General features: G+C 44.3%; 1 protein-coding gene across 4 annotated transcripts in view; it reads left to right on the top strand.

Annotated features, from left to right (window-relative positions):
• The first annotated feature begins 18613 nt into the window (after positions 1-18613).
• The window catches only part of SMARCAL1 (SWI/SNF related, matrix associated, actin dependent regulator of chromatin, subfamily a like 1), a 53822-nt gene continuing 52617 nt past the window's right edge, over positions 18614-19818 (top strand). For 2 of the 4 annotated variants that reach the window (XM_027567086.1, XM_027567096.1), the window contains exon 1: positions 18617-18861. The gene's annotated coding sequence lies outside the window, so the exon portion shown is untranslated. Of the gene's footprint in view, positions 18937-19818 lie in introns of all 4 variants that reach the window. The other 2 variants (XM_027567076.1, XM_027567067.1) reach the window with 2 other exon arrangements.

Below are 19818 nucleotides of genomic sequence, written 5' to 3' on the forward strand. Positions count from 1 at the left end.
AGGAAAGGAGGTGAGTCCTGTGGCCAAGTGTGCAGGCTCAGACAAAAGGATTCAAATCCTGTTATGTGCCATGTGCTCAGTCGTATCTGACTCTTTGCGACCCCATGGACTATAGCTCGCCAGGCTCCTCTGTCCATGGAATTCTCCAGGCAAGAATACTGGAGTGAGTCACCACCACCAGGGGATCTTCCCCACCCAGGAATCAAACCCACATCTCCTGTGTCTCTTGCACTGCAGGCGGATTCTTTACCTACTGAGCCACTGGGGAAGCCCCACAGACACGAGGATTCAGGTCCTAGTTGTACCTCTGTAATCATGGAGGTGTTATTTGATCTCTCGAAGCCTCCATTTCTTCATCTGTAAAATGGGGACAGTAATGGCAACTACTCACAGGGAGTCTGTTGAGAATCAAATGAGGAAAATCTGTGTCAAGGGCTTAGTGTTCCGTATGGCACATTAAAACTGCTCCGTGGATTTCAATTATTTAAAAAAAGGTTTTCTTTTTTCTCAAAAGTTGCTGGAGTTGGGATTATTTGCCCTTTTTTTTCTGCTTCAAAGTACATGTCAGCTGTAAACCTTGCTGCTTTTAATATCATCAGTCATTACCAATTGATGAGAATACTCCTGTTGAAGCTCTTGGCTCTTCCACTTTCTGGCAATTTCAGTACTTTTTTCTGTACCTCGCAGCTTCTGTTACGGTACCTCAGGCAAGAGGTAATGTTCCGGTCATCTCCTGTTGTGTAACAAACTGCACTGCAATTCAGTGCCTTAAAACAGCAACTGTACATGTTTTATCTCATGAGTTTATAGGTCAAGAACTTGGGCAGGACTTGACCGGGTGATTCTTCCACTCCATTTAGTGTTGCCAGAGGTAATTGGTTGATACCTGGTCTGTGTTGGTGCGATGGGCTAGAATTCTGGGCTCAGCTGGGATGGTCAAGTGTTTACACGTAACCTCTCCTGTATGGTGGCTTAAGGTAATCAGACTTCTTACAATGAGACTCAAGATTCCGTTAGCCTGTACAGCGACAGTATAACCTAGCTTCAGAATTTCTAGGATATTAGTTCTACCACATTCTGTTGGGTAATCAAGTCACTAAAGCCAGATTCAAGAAGCAGAGAATTAGATTCCACCTCTCAAAAGTAAGAGCAGCAAGGAATTTGCAGTCATATTGAATCTACCAGAGGTAATGAAAGCATACAGATCAATATTTGTAATGTAAAAATACCAACCACTGGGGGAAAAAAATAAAAAGAAATATACATGATCGTTTATCCCCTCTATGAATGGAGAAACTCTCTAAGCATAAGAGAACTGAAAGAAACCAGAAAGGAAAATTAGAGTTCAAATTTCTGTATTTCAAAAACATTGTAGGGTTTCCCTGATGGTCCAGTGGTTAAGAATCCACCTGCCAATGCAGGGGACATGGGTTCGATCCCTGGTCGGGGAAGATCCCAAATGCTGCAAGGCAGCTAACCCAGTGCACCACGACCACTGAGCCTGCACGCTGCAGCCACTGAAACCCATGAGCCTGGAGCTTGTGCTCCACAAGAAGAGAAGCCACCACGGTGAGAAGCCCGTGCACCACCCCTAGAGAACACCCCCCGCTGCTGCAGCTAGCAAAAGCCTGCCCTCAGCCGAAAATAAATCAACAAATCTTTCTTAAAAGCATTGCAAACAAAGTGAAAAATAAACAGAAGCCACAAAAATAGCTACCATACATAATAGATTAATATCACTAAGGTGGAAAATTAATACAAATCAATAAGAAAAAGAAGTTCAACAGAAAATTAAGGAAGTAAATGAATGGACAATTCCTCCCAATAAGAAATGCATATGACTACTGAATTCGAGCATAAAAATTCAATCTTACTCCAAAAATAGACATTAAAACCCACTGTAAGGTATTCTGTAAACTCCTTGACCTTGTCTGACCAAAAATACTCTCCTGATACTAACAAAGAGCTGGGAGACAGTCATTCACAACAAACCTCCTGGAAATCAGCTTAATAATAAATATCAAGTTCTTATCAAATGCCATACTCTTGGAAAGCTATTTCTATCTTCCAGGAATTTATCCTAAAGAAATAATTATCAGCATGCACAAAGATTTAGAGAGGAATATACTCACTGCAGTATTATACAAGATAACACAAAATTGAAAGAAATCTAATAATAAGAGATTGCTTAAATACATTTCAGTATTTTCACATAGCATAATACTGTGCAACCATTAAAAAATAAGGTAAAGTATGATATCAATACGAGAAAATTTTCACAATTTATCGTTAAGGGAAATCTAATGCTGTACGATTCCATTTTTGCACAAATAAAATATTTACACAGAAAACAATGCTGGTCTGACATATATATCATTGCTTCCACTACTCAGAGCCACTTGAAGGTACAAATCTACTATTAATATGTTCATGTGACTCTCACGGGTTGAATTGTGTTTCCCTCCCCAACCAAAGCTTTTGGAGCCCTAGTAGTCGTACCTGTGAATGTGACATCATTTACAAGTAGGGTTTTTGCAGATCAAGTTAAGATCACTAAGGTGGTTTGACATCCATTAGGACATTGTCCTTATAAAAGAAGAAATTTGGACATAAACATATGCACACAGAGAAAACACTGTGAGAACGAAGGCAGAGATTATGGTGATGCAGCAGAACCCAAAAAAACCCCGAAGATTCCAGCAAATCACCAGAATCTAGGGAAGAAGCACAGCCTTCGGGAAGACTCAATCATGCAGACACCTGGATCTCAGACTTCTGGCCGCCAGAACCACGAGACAATGGATTTCTGTGGTTGAGCCACCCAGTCCACGGTGTTTTGTTATGATAACCCCGACAAACTCATACAGCTGTGTCACCCTGTCTACCTGATCAGACTGCCTGGCCTAAGCTGGCACCGTCAGAGTCATCTTGGAACTTGGAATTGGGACAGTGAAAGGAGCAGGGAGACTGACCATCCTGGAGGCTCCAGGGCAGACAGCAGGGCCACATGTGCACTAAGGAGTGAGCTAAGGGAAACGCTCTTCAGAGACAGAAGATTGGAGCAGATGGAGAGATGAAGCCGAGATGCCATGAGAGCAGGGTCCCAAAATCCCATGGAGCCAGAAAGAGCAGCTTCAGTGTCTGCTGGAATGTTGTTCTCTTGAGGCCCAGAGATTCTTTGTGCCTTGCAGGGCTCCCTGGGGCCCACCGCTGCCTCTGATAACATTCCTGAGTTCGGGTCAGCCAGAGTAGATGTCTGTTCCTTAAAACTCCAAGAGCGTTGATGAGAGCACACAGGAAGGATATACAGCAAATATCAGTACTGGTTATTTCCAGATGGTGCTTCTTATTTCATTCTGAAAGTTTATCACAATTTCTAATTTTTCTACAAGTAACCTATGTATGTTCTATATTTTTAGGCTAACTAGAATAACTTATTTATTGTTCATTTACAAATAGTTATTGAGAGTTTTCTGTGTGCTGGGCATCGAACTCTAAGAATGCAATGAACAAACCCATAAAATCTTTGTCCTCATGGAGCTAAAGATAAAGAAGATGCATAAATAAAATATACAACATGTTAAACAGTGATAAGGGATAAGGAGGAAATGAAGCGCAAGAGGGAGACGGAATTGTCAGGTGAGGTGGAGAGTTTTAATTTTAAGCACAGTGATCGGGGAGGATTTCGCTGAGCCAAGACATGGGGGCGGTCAGAGAGAGAGTCAACTGAATGTCTGGGAGAAAAGTGCTTCAGGTAGAGAAGTCCACAAGTGTAGAGTATCTGAGGTATGAGTGCGGCTGGAAAGTTCCAGGAAAATTAGGATGGCCAGTGTATCTGAAGCAGCATGAAAAAGAGGGAGAAGACTGGGAGATGAGGTCTAAGTATAATTGGGAAGAGTCAGGCATGCCATCTGTGGTCCTGGGGGTCATGGTGAGGAGTTTGAGTGTTTTGGATTATTTCTCAATCAGGTTGCAACAAATTATCTCAAGACATAGTGGGTTGGGCTTCCCTGGTGGCTCAGTGGTAAAGAATCTGCCTGCCAGTGCAAGAGATGTGGGTTTGATTCCTGACCTGAGAAGATCCCACAGGCTGCAGAGAAACTAAGCCTATGCACCACAACTATTAATACTGAGCCTGAGTGCTACAAGACTACTGAAGTCCCTGCGCTCTAGAGCCCATGTTCTGCAGCGAGAGTAGCCACTACAGTGAGAAGCTTGTGCACGCAACTAGGAAGTAGCCCCTGTGAAAATCCTGCAGAGCAACAAAGACTCAGCACAGCCAAATAAAGAAATAAACATTAAAAGAAAAAAAAAGACACAGTGGCTTAAAAGAACAGCACACTTTAGTAGCTCATAGCTTCAGTGGTTCAGGCTGGACACTGCAACCAAGATATCAGCTAGGGCTGTATTCAGCTGAGGGCTTGAGAGGAGCTGGAATGTCCACTGTCAAGGTAGCTGATTCACACGGCTGGGAAGTTGGAGTTGACTGGCGGCAGGAGGTCTTAGCTGCACCCCCGGAGTGTCTCCATGACATGGAGACCAGCCCAGCTCTGCAGTGAATGACCCAAGAGAGAACCAGGTGAAAACCTCAAAGTCTTTTATGGCCTGGCCTTAGGAGTCACATTCCATGAACAGTATCTTGCAATATCTTATTGGTTACACAAGTCAGGCCTATTCAATATGGAGGGCTCTAAACAAGAGGGAGAATATTAAGCCACAAGCATCATTGGGTGCCCATTTGCAAGCTGGCTACCAATTATTCTATTTAAATGTTACTTTCCAATAAATGCAAAGAAAGTGATTTACAGTGTTCATCTGCATCCTTCTTTGCCAGGTTTGTCTAAATATAACCATACTGAAGAATCAAATAATTCTACAGTTCTGACTTCCAAGGGACCTAATCTATGGTAGTCAATCTTTAATCTGTAAATCCTCTCCTGATATGCTATTTGTCTCCAGGATAAAAAAATCTTACTAAGATGCTTTAGTTGTAAATAGCAGGCATCGACTTTAGCTGGCTTGAGCACAAAGAAATGGAATTTGGGGGAAGGAGTCGATGGTGTCTCATAGAGACGATGGGAGAACTCAGTTGCTAAACCCAAAGGAGGACTGGGCTTCCTTGGTGGCTCAGACAGTAAAGAATCCACCTGCAATGCAGGAGACCCAGGTTCAATCCCTGAGTCGGGAAGATCCCCTGGAGAAGAAATTGGCTACCCACTCCAGTATTCTTGCCTGGAGAATTCCATGGACAGAGGAGATTGGCAGGCTAAGTCGCAAAGAGTCGGACACAACTGAACTTCCAACACTTCACTTTTCACTTTCAAAGGACAGGAAACAAAGTGGTTCTGGAAACTCGAGCACCTGAAGTCTATGGGTCTTCTCTGGGAGCACTGTTAATGTGAAAGCTGTCGAACCCTAGAGTCCCAATTCGAGATGCCAGTTTCTTGTGAAAGAGCATCTGACTGTGGAACGGAGCAGGACTCCGTGATCCTTGTCCCACCCCCCAATGCCACCACGTCTTCTGCCTGCTTTTTGCCTGTGGAAAGCTTCAGTTGAAGAATACATTTAATCAGAGACGTGAGAACTGCTGAAACAAAGGAAAACAGTCTAAGGAGACTAAACAACAATGATGTAGTCATTAAGCATAGTCAAGGACCTTTATTCTTTCTCAAGAGCTGTAGGTAATATTCTGAGCCATAGCCTGTGAGCTGTTGTACAGATACCAAAACACCAAGTGGAGAAGGTAACTACATGATGACCAGACTGTACCCAGGACTTGAGCTGCCACAATTCTGAGAAGTGATCGCAAAGAAATGGGAACCAGTGCATCCTGGAACTGAAAATTAAGTACCTAAAACAACCAAGATGATGCTAGTCAGACCACTGAAGACCAATTGAAGATGATCGTTAGAGATGACTATGCTGTTTCTGCATGTAGTCCCCCCACACCAACTCCCAACTCTGTCTATAAATGCTCTCACCCCCTGCTTGTTGGAAGCGGGGAGTCGGCCTTCGGACAGATGTCTGCCACCCTCCCTTCTCTACCACTGCCAGTTGCCAGCATCTGAAGTGAAGCAAACTTTCCTTTCCACCAACCTGTCCTGTTTACTGGTTTTTAAGCAGCAGAGCAGCCAGACCCCTTACTCATATCCTTTCGGTAACAATTGGGTTGATTGAGTGTGACCCGCCTCCAGCTAGACCAATGACCTGGATTGAGGGCAGGGAAACAGGGAAGCTGCTTGTGATACAAACTCTACTTGGAGGGTTCACCTTGAATATTGTGTGGAGGATGTTCCCAAAGAGAGTGAGTCTTTGCGAGTTGAGCAGCCACCCCAGGAATTATTTCCTATAAAGCTCACAGACATACTGTATTCAGATGGTCACCACTGAAATTTCCTTTTTGGCATTTTTACATCTGTCTGTATTTTTACACAAAATTATTTTATTATCATACCAAAAGCAAATGAAAAATTCTTTCATCTTGTTTAATATCCAACTCAAACTTGCTTGTCTCAAGGTGTTATTTTACATAAAATTTCTTGTCATTCAATTTTTTTTTTTTACGTTTAATTTGATTCACATTTTGGTTTTTAGCCTAGCATAGGATCGTGGGCACTTTGGAAAAATGTAGAGTGATTTGGTTTGTCCCAGTGATGGGTAGAGGTCCCGTTCCTGTCAAAGACAGCCTGGGACCCCAGCAGCTGAATCTATCACAACTTGAGCAGTGATAGCGATCCTTTGCATGGCTCACCCTATGCTCCACACAACTTTCAAATGTCCCACTAGATATTTACAGAGCTGGAAACTCATTTATAATCATCTGAGCTTTAGAATGTAACTTCATTTTATATGTAAACAGAAGGACTTCCTAAAAGGGCTTTTAATATACTTTATTAAATATATAATATATACTTTATTTTTAGTATACTTTTAAGTATACCCCAAGAATGGAACTACTATGCAAATCAAGGAAGACTGTATTTGATATTTTGTTCAGTACTTTACCAGGAGCTGTTTACCAGTTTGTAAAGTCACATCACTGACAGTAAAAGCTGTTCGTGGTAACTGAGTCTTCTATATCCCTGTATTAGTCTTCATTCATAGCTGTCACATTGGTGGTAATATTACTTTGAGGAACTTGCATCTATTTCATGACGTTGTCTAGCATAGTCCTCTTTTGAGCTGCTACCTATTGAAATAACCCCCTAAGTTCTATTTCTAGCCTCTTTCAACTTGAAGTCTCTCCCAGCCCTCTTCTTATCATGCCCAAACCAGACATGGAAGGCTCCGACTGCATGTGTCTCAGGATAAAGCCTGACATCCAGGTTTGGAGGGAATAGGAGCGAGATGCTGATGCTGGGAAAGACTGAAGGCGGGAGGAGAAGGGGACGACAGAGGATGAGATGGTTGAATGGCATCACCGACTCAATGGACATGAGTTTGAGTAAACTCTGGGAGTTGGTGATGGACAGGGAGGCCTGGCGTGCTGCAGTCCATGGGGTTGCAAGGAGTTGGACACGACTGAGCGACTGAACTGAACTGAGGAGCGAGAAGGGGGCATGGATTTCCTGAGCTCCCTGTCAGGGGAGAGGACCGGGGAGTGCCTCTGTGGATCACAACAGAAAGGAGATGAGCTGGGGCTGGCTTACCAGAGGAAAACCTTCGTGTCTCACTCCTGCCACCACTGCTGCTGCTGCCACCACCGTCAACATCCAGTTTCAAAAACCAGCTCCTCATTTACAGGCTTCAGATCCACCTTACATTTCTTGAGCACTGCCACTAGGCCAGCCATCATGGTACCAGGCGTCCCAGAGCACTGAGGTGGGTGTTACTGCCCCTTATTTTACCAATAAGAAAACGGAGGGTGAGTTTCTACAGCTAAGAATGGAAATCCTCCTAAACCCGTCTCCCTGCTTCCAGAAAGGCTTGGATGGTCCCTCCCACCTTCCATGCCCTTTGTCCCTTTCTACGCTGGTGAAGGCTGGGAGGAGAAGGGGGCAGGAGGAGTCCTGGCCAGATGGCAGGGTATTAAATCAGATGACTCTGATTGAATAATTTGTTGCTCTTCTCTTAATTAAAAGGCTTTTCCCTAAATGACTTGCTGATCACACAGGCAGTATACACTGGTTGGGCAAGAATTGGGGGCACCAAGGGAGATCTAGACTGAAAGGGGAAGCTGTGAAAAAGAGGAGCCCAAAGGGTAGAAGAGGCCCGACTCATGCTGGGGGGCAGTTTCGGGGGCTCCCTCTCTCTTCACCCCTGAAATATGTTCAATCTAATGACAGAGACTTAGGGAACTGGTTCTTCTCTGGGTTTATCTGGAAGCTGACTCAACCATAGGACTCTTGAATTTCTGAGATCAACATGTAAGATTCATTTTATCTAACACATGGCTTGACACTCAGTTTCCCCCCAAGTGCCGTCTGGCCGTGAGAAGTGGTTAGAGGACGCTTGGAGGGTTTTGCATATATAATGTTATTTATACGCTTGATACACTGGAAAGGTGGTAAGGTGGTGGGGAGGGGGGCGATGACTCGGGGATCCTGTTGTTCCAAGCATTGTCACGATCTGCAGTTGCAATCAAATGGCATAATTTAATAAGCTCTCTATTTCTTCTGTACAATTACAGTGTATAAGTCCCTGTGACGAAAATCTGCTTCACAGCAATTATCATACAGTACCATATTTTCAAAGCTTCAAATGTAATTAGAACGTGTTATTGATACCATTGAGCTAAAGATTTAAACTTGAAGTTTATTCGTGAGGGATTGGTTCTGTGAATATTGATACTCTGCCCTTCTATTGCAGTTGGGAGTTGGGTGGAGAGGCCAAATTCAGTCAGAGCCACGTAACACCCCCCTACTGAGGCACTCCCCCAAACAGCTTGTCCTTTAGGAGAACACCCTGTCAATCTGTAACTCTTTCTCTTAAACATCATTTCATTTAATTAACCAAATTTTCCTCAGCAGTTTTTGTTTGTTTTTGATAACGGGCAATTTTTAAAGTCTTTATTGAAAGTGTTACAATATCGCTTCTGTTTTATGTTTTCGTTTTTCAGTCACAAGACATGTGGGATCTTAGCTCTCCTATGCGAGTGTGCCAAGTCGCTTTAGGCATGTTCTACTCTTTGCGACCCTATGAACTGTAGCCCACCAGGCTCCTTTGTCCAACCCTCACCCCCTGCTTTGGAAGGCAAACTTATAACCATTAGACCTCCAGGAAAGTCCCTTCCTCAGCATTTGTGATTCCGTCAGGTTGGATCATCCTCAGAGCTACCATTTTTCCCTAGTTATTTCTGGACATCAAATTCCTACTTGTCCTTCAAAAGCCAGTTCAGGCACCACTCCATCCACTTCCACTCCCTTGTCCCGTGGGCCCTCTGCACCCACCATCACTCCAGACAGCAATGATCTCCTGGCTAACCCTCACAGACATGCATTCTTTTCGTATCACATTTTGACACACATCTCCTATCTTCCCCTAGACTAGAAGCTCCTGGAGACAAACATTTTCCTTTTATGTTTCTCTTCCAATCATGGGGCTTTCCCAGTGGCCCAGGGGTGAAGAATCCTCCTGCCATGCAGGAGACATGAATTTGATCCCTGGGTCAGGAAGATCCCCTGGAGAAGGAATTGGCAACCCACTCCAGTATTCTTGCCTGGGAAATCCCAGGGACAGAGGAGCCTGGCGGGCTATAGAACATGGGGTCACAAAGAGTCAGATAGGACTCAGGGACTAAACAACAACAACAATAGTTTCAATCATGGACAATTGGCATCTTGCAGGCAAATAATAAAGAACAGATGCTTCTTACTTTGTTTCATCCATTTGCTATTATGTTATCAGTACCACCACCATTTTCATTAGAGTAGCTTTGTAGAACATTTTAAGCTTTAACTCTAGAATAATAGCTTACATCTATTAGCTTACATCACTTCCTATGTTCCAGGTGATAGGCTAAGTGCTTTACATGATCTGATTTAATCCTCAAAGTAAGTCTCTGGGATAGACTCAATTTTTCCATTTTATAAAGGAGGAAGCCAAAATAGGAAGAAAGTAACGTACTTCAATACAAATGCAAAGATCAAAGTGCAGAATGACATGTTCAGCCTGTTACCTTTTATAGAAAGAAGAACAAGGGTTAAATATGTTTTTACTTACATAGGTGGCACTAGTGGTAAAGAGTCTGCATGCCAATGTAGGAGACATAAGAGACGCAGGTTCGTCTGCGTCTGGGTTAGATCCCTGGGTGGGGGAGAACCCCTGGAGGACGGCATGGCAACTCACTCCAGTATTCTTGCCTGGAGAATCCCATGGACAGAGGAGCCTGGTGGACTACAGTCCATGGGGTTGCAGAGTCAGACACGACTGAATATACTCAGAAATATATGCACTAATGTGATGACCAATATTGACTGTTGGGCAGGGAGGCTAAAAGCCAGAGGTGCAAGCAGAGGCAGATTCAAGTCTTGGAGGCACTGAAACTCATACAGTTTGGTCAGGACAGCGTTTAAAGAAAAAATAATATAAAATGAATAGAGAATCTGGTACCTAACAGGGTCTTAGAAGAGACCCATGCAAAGAGGTCCCTGAAGCTGAAACTCATATAACTTCATGTTAAATCTGCTTCCAGCTGGAAAAAAATAGTTCACTGTATGTGCTCTTACATGTGCGTAGAATTTGAATCATGTGAATGTATTGCCTATTCAAAAAATATATTGCTTTTAATTAATATTTTAAAATACTATCTCTCCAACAGATAGCATGAAACAGGACTTCTAAATTGTTCAAAAAGCAAATCACTGTTTTCATTTGTTGACAAGCAGAGAAGGAGGTGCCTGTAGTAAGCTAGAGAGGACGCTGAGAAGGAATTCTGGAGTCTCTTGTTTAAATGGAAACAGGGTATCAGAAGGTTGGGAATTTACACCCATCATTTGAAAATAGAGACTCTGGGCCTGAATCTAAAACTTACCGGATATCACTTAATGTGATACTTACCGGACTACACATCACTTGCTGCACAAGTAGGGTTAAGGAGAAAGTCCCTGCTCTTTCAGTAGCTTACAAGAGCAAAATAAAAACTCAAATCATAATGAGCTGATTGCTCAGAGAAAGGTTGATTTCCTGGAAACAGGGGCTGTAGGACCAAGGAGGTGAGTGGACTGGATGCTAACGCTCTTTCCCAAATGGATCTGATGGCCCGTGGTTTGCTATTAGTCAGCCAGGAGAAGGAGGTCCTTTACTGTAAACTACCTAGAAAGCATTCGTTCTCTTAACCACTCAATTAGGATAATTTACCCTCGTGATATATGGTACTGTTCCTGCTCTGTGATTTAGTCTGAGCATGCCTCCTTCCAATGCACATGGAAATAGCTCTGTTTGCAGCAGATGGCCAACCTGCATCCCCACCACCCTAATGCCTCACCCTGAAGCTTGCAGCCTGGCTCTGCGGAAGGGATTGATTGCAAGCCCCCAGGTCAACAGGAACATAAAACGGCTAGCAGCTCCCTCCATCTCTCTCTCTCTCCCATAGACAGAAAAAACTGCACTTGCAGAGAATTTGGAATGGACACTAAGGAGAATTGTCTGACAGGTAAAAAATGTGAAATACTGGAGTCAGGGTAGGAAGGAGAGGTGTGTTTCCCAGATCCAGAGGAATCCCACACTTTGGATGGTTATTTACATTCTGTCTTAGTTAGGGTGGCGACAGCATGCAGCCCTCAAGGCCACTTAAATTGAACCCTACTTTTGAAATTCCTTATTGATTGAAAGACCTTTTGTTTGTGTGATGTTTCATTTGAATCAGGAGTGGATCCCCTTTCTTTTTCTATTGAAGGGAGGGAAGGCAATTAACGGCTGCAGAAGTAAAAATTAAACCAATATGAGTGGGAAGGGACTTCCCTGGTGGTCCGGTGGATAAGACTCTGTGCTCCCAATGCAGGGGGCTCGGGTTCAATCCCGGGCCAGGGAACTAGATCCCACATGCTGCAACTAAAGGTCCCACGTGCTGAAACTAAGACCTGGCAGAATGGAGCCAAATAAATAAATATTTCTTCAAAGCAAGCAGGGAAAAGCTGCTGCTGCTGCTGCTGCTGCTGCTGCTGCTAAGTCGCTTCAGTCGTGTCCAACTCTGTGCGACCCCATAGACGGTAGCCCACCAGGCTCCCCCGTCCCTGGGATTCTCCAGGCAAGAACACTGGAGTGGGCTGCCATTTCCTTCTCCAATGCATGAAAGTAAGAAGTGAAAGTGAAGTCGCTCAGTCATGTCCGACTCTTAGCCACCCCATGGACTGCAGCCCACCAGGCTCCTCCGTCCATGGGATTTTCCAGGCAAGAGTACTGGAGTGGGGTGCCATTGCTTTCTCCGAGGGAAAAGCTAGAGGAGGGAAATATAAACTGTTAGTCTCACAGTCTTTGGCAACTGAAAACCAGGAGAAATTTATGACATACAACAAACTACTAAAAATGTTTTATTTCCATGATGTGGGCAGGCTGGATATGGGGTTAGAGAAACAGAGGTGGGAAAAGGGAAGAATAAAAAGGTAATAAATGTAATACTGTACAATACAAAAAAGAAACAGTAAGAGACAAAGCATAAACAGATAAAAGTGAAAGTCGCTCAGTCACATCCAGCTCTTTGCGACCCCATGGACTATACAATCCATGGAATTCTCCAGGCCAGAACACTGGGTGGGTAGCTGTTCCCTTCTCCTGGGAATCTTCCCAACCCAGGGATCAAACCCAGGTCTTCTGCATTGCAGGTGGATTCTTTACCAGCTGAGCCACCAGAAGAAAGAAGAGTCCAGACAGAGTGATGGAACAGTAACACAGGCTGGGATCATGGACTATTATTCGCCCCCTGGTGGCCTTCAGGGATATTGCACCAAGCCAATGACTCCTAATCCGAAAGACCCTGATGCTGGGAAAGACTGAGGACAAGCAGAGAAGGCAGCGACTGAGGATAAGATGGTTAGATGGCATCACTGACTCAATGGACATGAGTTTGCACAAATTCAGGAAGACAGTGAAGGACAGGGAAACCCGGAGTGCTGCAGCCCATGGGACCCCAAAGAGGAGGACATGACTCAGCAATTGAACAACAAAACAAAACACAAATTGGGTGCTACCACCTGGGCAATTTCCCATGGGGTGGATTATCTACTGTGTATCAAACATACAATACTGAGCCAAGTCTGAAGGTTCTTCCCTTGTTGTAGCACCTACAGAGGAGCAACCTGGATAAGAAGTAGGAGGCAGGACATCTGAGGTCAAGTTTGGGCTCCAATGTTATCTATATCTTCGAACAAGCTACTTATCTCCTCTTTGCCTCTATATTCCTTTAATCATGAAAGAACAGAATTTTTCTAATTCATAGTTCTGTAAAGAAGCTCCCTAGTATACAGAAAAACACAGCAATGTGTAAAAAAGTTCTGTTTACTTCCCCAGCTTTCTAAGCAACTTCAGGTCCATTGCCACCAGTGGGAGGTGAGCAATGGGTCTCTCTTTGCATGCTGTGTGCTGGCCTCTGACAGTCAGGCTCCCTGAGAAGGGGATTTGGTGCTGGAGTCTTCCTCCACCATCTTTCTAACATGACCGTCTCGCCAGGCCACCATGCTCTCTGGTCTGGACTCCTTCCTACATGGCTTCCCAAAAGGCCTTCCTGTTGGCACTCTCCCCTTCCTCCAGGGATATCTCCACTGAGCAGCAAAAGCAATCTTCCTAAGACACCAAATCACACTATTTCAGGGTGAATCCTTCCAGTGGGTCCCCACGGCTCCCTAAACAAAATCCAAACATTCATGCAGGATCCTGGCATGATCCTACAGGCCTCTCTGGCCTCCCTGGGTGCCCCCCACCTTCCCTCCCACTGTCCTGCAGCCACACATGCCTTCTTTTAGCTCCACAGACACACCCAGCTCTTTCTTGTTTGGGTCCCTTGGGCTGAGGACCCTCCTCCCTCCAATATTTTCATGACTGCCTCCCCTCATCCTCTGCTGTCAGCTTCAATGCCTTCCTTTGAGGAGGCCTTTCCTGACCACTGTGAACTAGTTCCTTCCATCTTTCCTTGGGCCCTCCATTTAGGTTTTTCAAAGACTTATTATTTAGTTTGTTTCCTTTTCATCTGTATGTGTCTGCCTCCCCAACCAGACTGTAAGTTTTAAGAAGAAACGGTGACATCTCTGGGTTTTTATTGACTGTGGCAACCCCAGGGCCTTTACATAGCATATAAAGGATCACAGCAGGTCCTTGAATTGTTGCTAAATGAATATATGAATAGATGGATGCATAAAACGGAGTTTGTGATTTTGGAGAAACAAAAAAGTAAAATTTCACAGGTTTAAGGAAACTGGAGCAGGATATTGGGTGGGGGGTGCTTTTGGCAAAGTCCTTGCAACAGAAATGTCCCAGGTTTGAGGGAGAGGCTTGTGAATTAATCACAGCCACTAAGACCCAAGTGTGTTGCTCAGTTGTGTCTGACTCTTTGCAGCCCCACTGACTGTAGCCTGTCAGGTTCCTCTGTCCATGATGTTTTCCAGGCAAGAATAATAATTTCTCATCTTTATGAGAAATTAAAATGCTTGGAGAACATTCACACCTAACTGTGGAATGCACAGTGTAGAAATGATACTGAGTTTCTGTCTTTATACATTTAGAGCTTTGGCAGGGCAGGGAGGTGGGGGGTTCAGATGAGAGGAGGGAGAAAAACTCAACTGTCAGACTCAAAGCAATTAAGTCCATCAGAATGGAAAACCGCTAAGGAAGGTGAATTTCTTGGCTTATAAACCTTCACATGGCTCCTCTGTGCTTTGGATATGCAAATACCTTTACTGACTGGCAGCACTTGAGGTGGGAACAGCCTCCTTATCCACCCAAAGTCTTGCATCTGCTCCCAAATCTTATCACAGTGCTCTAGGTGTAATTAACTTGAGTGATGGCAAGCCCTTGAGGTGCCTGTCAAAAATTCCCTTCCCAAAGGACTGTCACTAGGGGATCAGAAACAGGGAAGGGGGAAACCCAGTGCCTGCATCACTAGCGTGTAAGCTCCAGGGAAAGGGCTGCAGTAGGTACCCAGACATACTGCTAAGCAAGGGCAAGCATGCAACAGCTACTTGTATGTTTAGTGTCAGAAAAAGTTCTGCGGTGGGACTGATGTTCCACCAGCCCAGCCTCTGCCTGGTCCTTGCTGTCAAACACAGCTAAATCCTCTGGTGTGTTTTTACAATACACAACAGTGCTGTCTGAACCTGCAGCTGGTCTGGCCTCTGTCTCCTCATTTGTAAAACTGGATTTAAAATTCCACGTCGTCAATGTATTTGTGAATCGTGTATCTACACTATTGATGCATATTGGTTCACTGCTAACAGATACAAAAGGGGTGGACTGTTTTTATGGTTTGTCAGATAAGATACAGGACCCTCAGTTAGATCAAAATTTTAGATACATAATAGCTTTTTAATAAAAGCATGTCTCATGCACTATTGGGGACAAATATTTGGGACATTTGCTAAATCTGACAATTTTAGTTATTTGTCTTCTATCCTCCAAATAATGTAACCTTTTGGAGGAACAGGAAGTGGATCTTATCGCTGGAATCCCTTATAAGTGCATCTGTCAGATTTTTGGATTTCACAGACTAAATATTATTGGTATTTTTGAAAGGGAAACTACTTTTAATTTTGCTAAACAAAGACATTTATGACATTCTTCACTTTCCTAAAGAAAAACCAGTTAATCTTTTAAAAACTATTGTGCTGGCCAAAAAGTTCACTCGGGTTTTTCCACACTATCCTGAATGAACTATTGGCCAACCCAAAACAAAATGAGCCTTCAAGCCATTTTATGTAATTTTATGTAATTATATAAATCATTAAAAAATAACTTTACAAGCTACTTATCACATTTTCCTTTTGTTTGTGTGCATATAAGGCAACCAGGCAATGTTTCACACCAGCAGACACCGCCCAGCTGACCGGTGTTTGGGAGTTTCAGCTGTGTGGTGTTTATCTGATGGCCTCGAACAATGTTTGTTTTCTTTTCTTTTTTTCTTTTTTTTCTGCTGTAGCTGCTAGGAAGCTGAGTCAGTCTGGAGCTCAGCTTCTACAACTACTCTCACCTTTCCCTCTAATCTTTGTCTCCCATGTTTTCCTCCAGGACTTTAAAATCTCTTCAGTGAATGAATTTTTTACTATAAGTTGCCTGAAGAACTTTGGAAGTACAGAAATTTAAACAAAGAAGCCTTGCATATAACAGTACTCAATCAGTGGTGCTGTTGACAAAGCAGATGTGAACACTGAGTGGTGTTTGATTAGTTTACTTTCTGAAAACAATTTTTTTTAAACCGAATTCTTAGTCTAATTTCCTATTTTTAGAATTTTAGAATGTTTGCACTAGAACAATAAGCACATCTTTTAGTTAATCTAGACTTCCCGAATTAGGATTTGATCCCATGAATCTATAGGAATATTAGAACCCAAGCTCTGCTGGTCCCCATGCCTGCTTAGCACACATCAAAGGGCAATATGTCATTTTACAAGTAAGTCAACTGCCAAGGGCAGTGACTGTTGTATGAATGGGTGGCAGATGTGGGTGGAGTGCCCAGCACCCAGCTTTTTAGCAAATTAACTGACTCTATTGGGGGACAGAAAGGGCAGGGACAGATGTTCATTCATTTTTGCTCACACTATATAGTAGGAAGTGGCTTCTGGGTATAAGTAATGAAAGGCCTAAGAAGATATTTGAAGGCAGGAGAAGGGGACAACAGAGAATGAGATGGTTGGATGGCATCACCAACTTGATGGACATGAGTTTGAGCAAGCCCGGAAGTTGGTGATGGACAGGGAAGCCTGGTGTGCTGCAGTCCATGGGGTTGCAGAGTCAGACACAACTGAGTGACTGAATCGAAGATGTCTCTCAAATAATAGCAATGTCTCTCTCCCATCTCTTCTGAGATTTCACAGTTCCCTAAGTGCTTCTCCTGTATTTTCTCAAGTTGATCCTTACCACAAGAAGATTTAGAAAGGTGGTACTGTTTTCTTACTGTAACTTTACAGATGAGGAAATGGAGGTAGGGTCACTGTGTTGACTTGGCCAATGAAAGGGGTGGAGCTGAGGTTTGAACACTATGCTTAACTTCACTCAAGGCCTGTAAGACAGGCCATTGCCTTTGTCATTTAAAAAACCTGGTTCACTGTTTCAAAAGTCACACAAGTTCTATATGATTATTTTAAGAAAATTCAAGTAATTCAGGAAATTCTAGATTAAAAAGTAGACTACTGTACCCCATCCTCCCTTGGTTGTGAACTGAGTTTATACACACTGATAGGTAAGGATTTTTTTTTTTTAATGGACCAAAATATACGCATTGATGTGCTTTGTTTTCCTGAACAATACATCTTGGTCGTATTTCCAGATCTTTAAGTAATGATATACCTGTTTGTTTTTACATGTGCCATGTTTGGAAACAGAAGAGCAATATTGATGATAGGGGAATATTGTACTTACCAACAATATTTAACAGTGGAGTTGATTATGGAATGGAAACAGGGCTCACACTGGTGCTCAGAAATGGGGTAAACTGACTCTGAGAGTGTCAGGTTACTAATTTTCTCTCAAGTGGGCTCCAGAGTCAGAACCACAAATAGGCTAATAAGGCTTTGAAAAAGTTATCCAGTAGCCGTTCATTTTCCTATCTGTAAAAGGGGGATATAAATACCGTGTGTTCCTTAACATTGTAGTGAGGATTAAATGAGATAGTTCAGAATAAATGCTCAACACAACGACTGAAGATGAAAAGGATGATTATGACAATGACAGTGATGACAATGCTAATTCTCTTTTGGTTCAAGAAGGTCAGGTGGGCGTTGGAACAGCAGGTGATGCTTAAATTGCAAAGTTATCAATATCAGGAACCGGTCCTCCAGGACTACCAAATCCGACTGCCCATCTCTCCATAGTACTATGAGATTAGCCACAGATTCAGGATCTTTGACTTGTCAAATGAAATTCTTGTGTTATGATGATGTTGTATACTTTGCACAGCTCATGCTGCTTCCTTCCTGGGTGCTACTAAAAATAAGGAAGAGCATGGAAAAACAAAAACAAAAACCCCACAACTCTGACAGTTCTTCACAGCAAGACTTCAGTTTTGGAAACCTCAACAACTCTGGTTTAATGATCCGGAGTTTGGTGAAACCTTTCAGGGAATTGTTTTTCAGTCGCCCAGTCGGGTCCAACTCTCTGGGACCCCATGGACTGAAGCATGCCAGGCTTCCCTGTCCTTCACCGTCTCCCAGAGCTTGCTCAAACTCCTGTCCATCCAGTCGGTGATGCCATCCAACCATCTCGTCCTTGTCGTCTCCTTCTCCTCCTGCCTTCAATCTTTCCCAGCATCAGGGTCTTTTCTAATGAGTCGGCTCTTCCCATCAGGTGGCCAAAGGATTAGAGCTTCGGCTTCATCATCAGGAAATGGAGGACTACAATTCCCAGGGTGGACTATTTCCACCCCGCCCATGACGTTGCGTCTCTCCTAATTCTCACCAGGTTCCTACCTCAAACTACAAATCCCAGAAGGCTCTGCAGCACCGCTCCGGCCTCCCGCCTCCTGAACTCTCACTTTTTAAAGGGAAACTCGGACCGCTTTGCCCACTGGGAAATGTAGTTCCTCGATGACCGACCCTGCCACCAACACTACCTCTCAGGCCAGGGAACTGAAATAAGGCGAGCCAACTGGCGAGCACTCGAGTACCTGCGCCTAACCGGTCACCGGAAGAGCAACTTGGCTCAGGAAGGCTCTGGAGACGCGCCTGGGTTCGGGGTCTGGCGAGAATGAAGCTCGCGGTCTAGGTCTCACCAGCCGAGAAGGTAAACTGGGAGGAAGGCGGCGGAGAAGGACGAGACCAAATACCAGCCTGGAGCAGGGAGTGGCCAACGGAAAGGGTGAATCCAAATGGAGATGATAGGGGTGGGAATGGTGCTTCCGTCCCGCCAAGTCTGGGGGGAGATGCGCGCCCCCAAAATAGGGTGGAACCCAGGTCCTAGCAAAAAGAAGAGGGGCTTCCGTGTAGTGGGGTGGCTTTACGGTTTGGGGCTGATCAATGGGACCTCATCCGACGGCCTCGTCTCCCCTGGCTAGTGGAGGCTGCGCACCAGGCCTTGGGCCTGTAGAATTTGGGTTCGCGGCAAAGCCCTGGATGGAAAGTTTAGGCAGGAGTGTTTTGCCCAGGGAACCAGAGAACTTGAGCGGAGCCCCGGGAACAAAGCCTTTCTCTAACCCCTTCCTTATGTTGGCGGTTGGGGGAAGTGGGAGGTCTCTGGGGACAGATGTTTGGGGTTCTAGTCAAAGACAGTCGCAGGAGGAAGGAAACCTTTTTAACCCCAGGCTCTTCTCAGAGTACCCCACCCCTACCCCCTTGTCATCACTGTAAACATTCCGTGGCACATTGAGAGCCGACTCTATTCTGAAACAAGCCAGAGAAGTTAGTGTAAAGAGCCTGGGCCTAGAATGCTGTAAAAGTGGCTCAGCTCTTGGAAAAAGGACCTAAGTAAATTAATTGGGGGATAAAATCAGGCTTGGGATACAGTATGTAAAAGATCCTGCTGTGCTGTGCTTCGGTTGTGTCCTACTCTTTGTGAACCCATGGGCTGTAGCCCACCAGGCTCCTCTGTCCGTGGGATTCTCCAGGCAAGAATACCTGCATATCTTAGGGCTCTTGCTTTGGCAGGTGGGTTCTTTACCACTCTTCCAGGGGATCTTCCCAACTCAGGGATTGAACGCAAGTCTCCTGCATTGCAGATGTTGGATTCTTTACCATCTGAGCC

This window comes from Bos indicus x Bos taurus, chromosome 2, assembly GCF_003369695.1.
Source record: "Bos indicus x Bos taurus breed Angus x Brahman F1 hybrid chromosome 2, Bos_hybrid_MaternalHap_v2.0, whole genome shotgun sequence".
Lineage (NCBI taxonomy): Eukaryota > Metazoa > Chordata > Mammalia > Artiodactyla > Bovidae > Bos > Bos indicus x Bos taurus.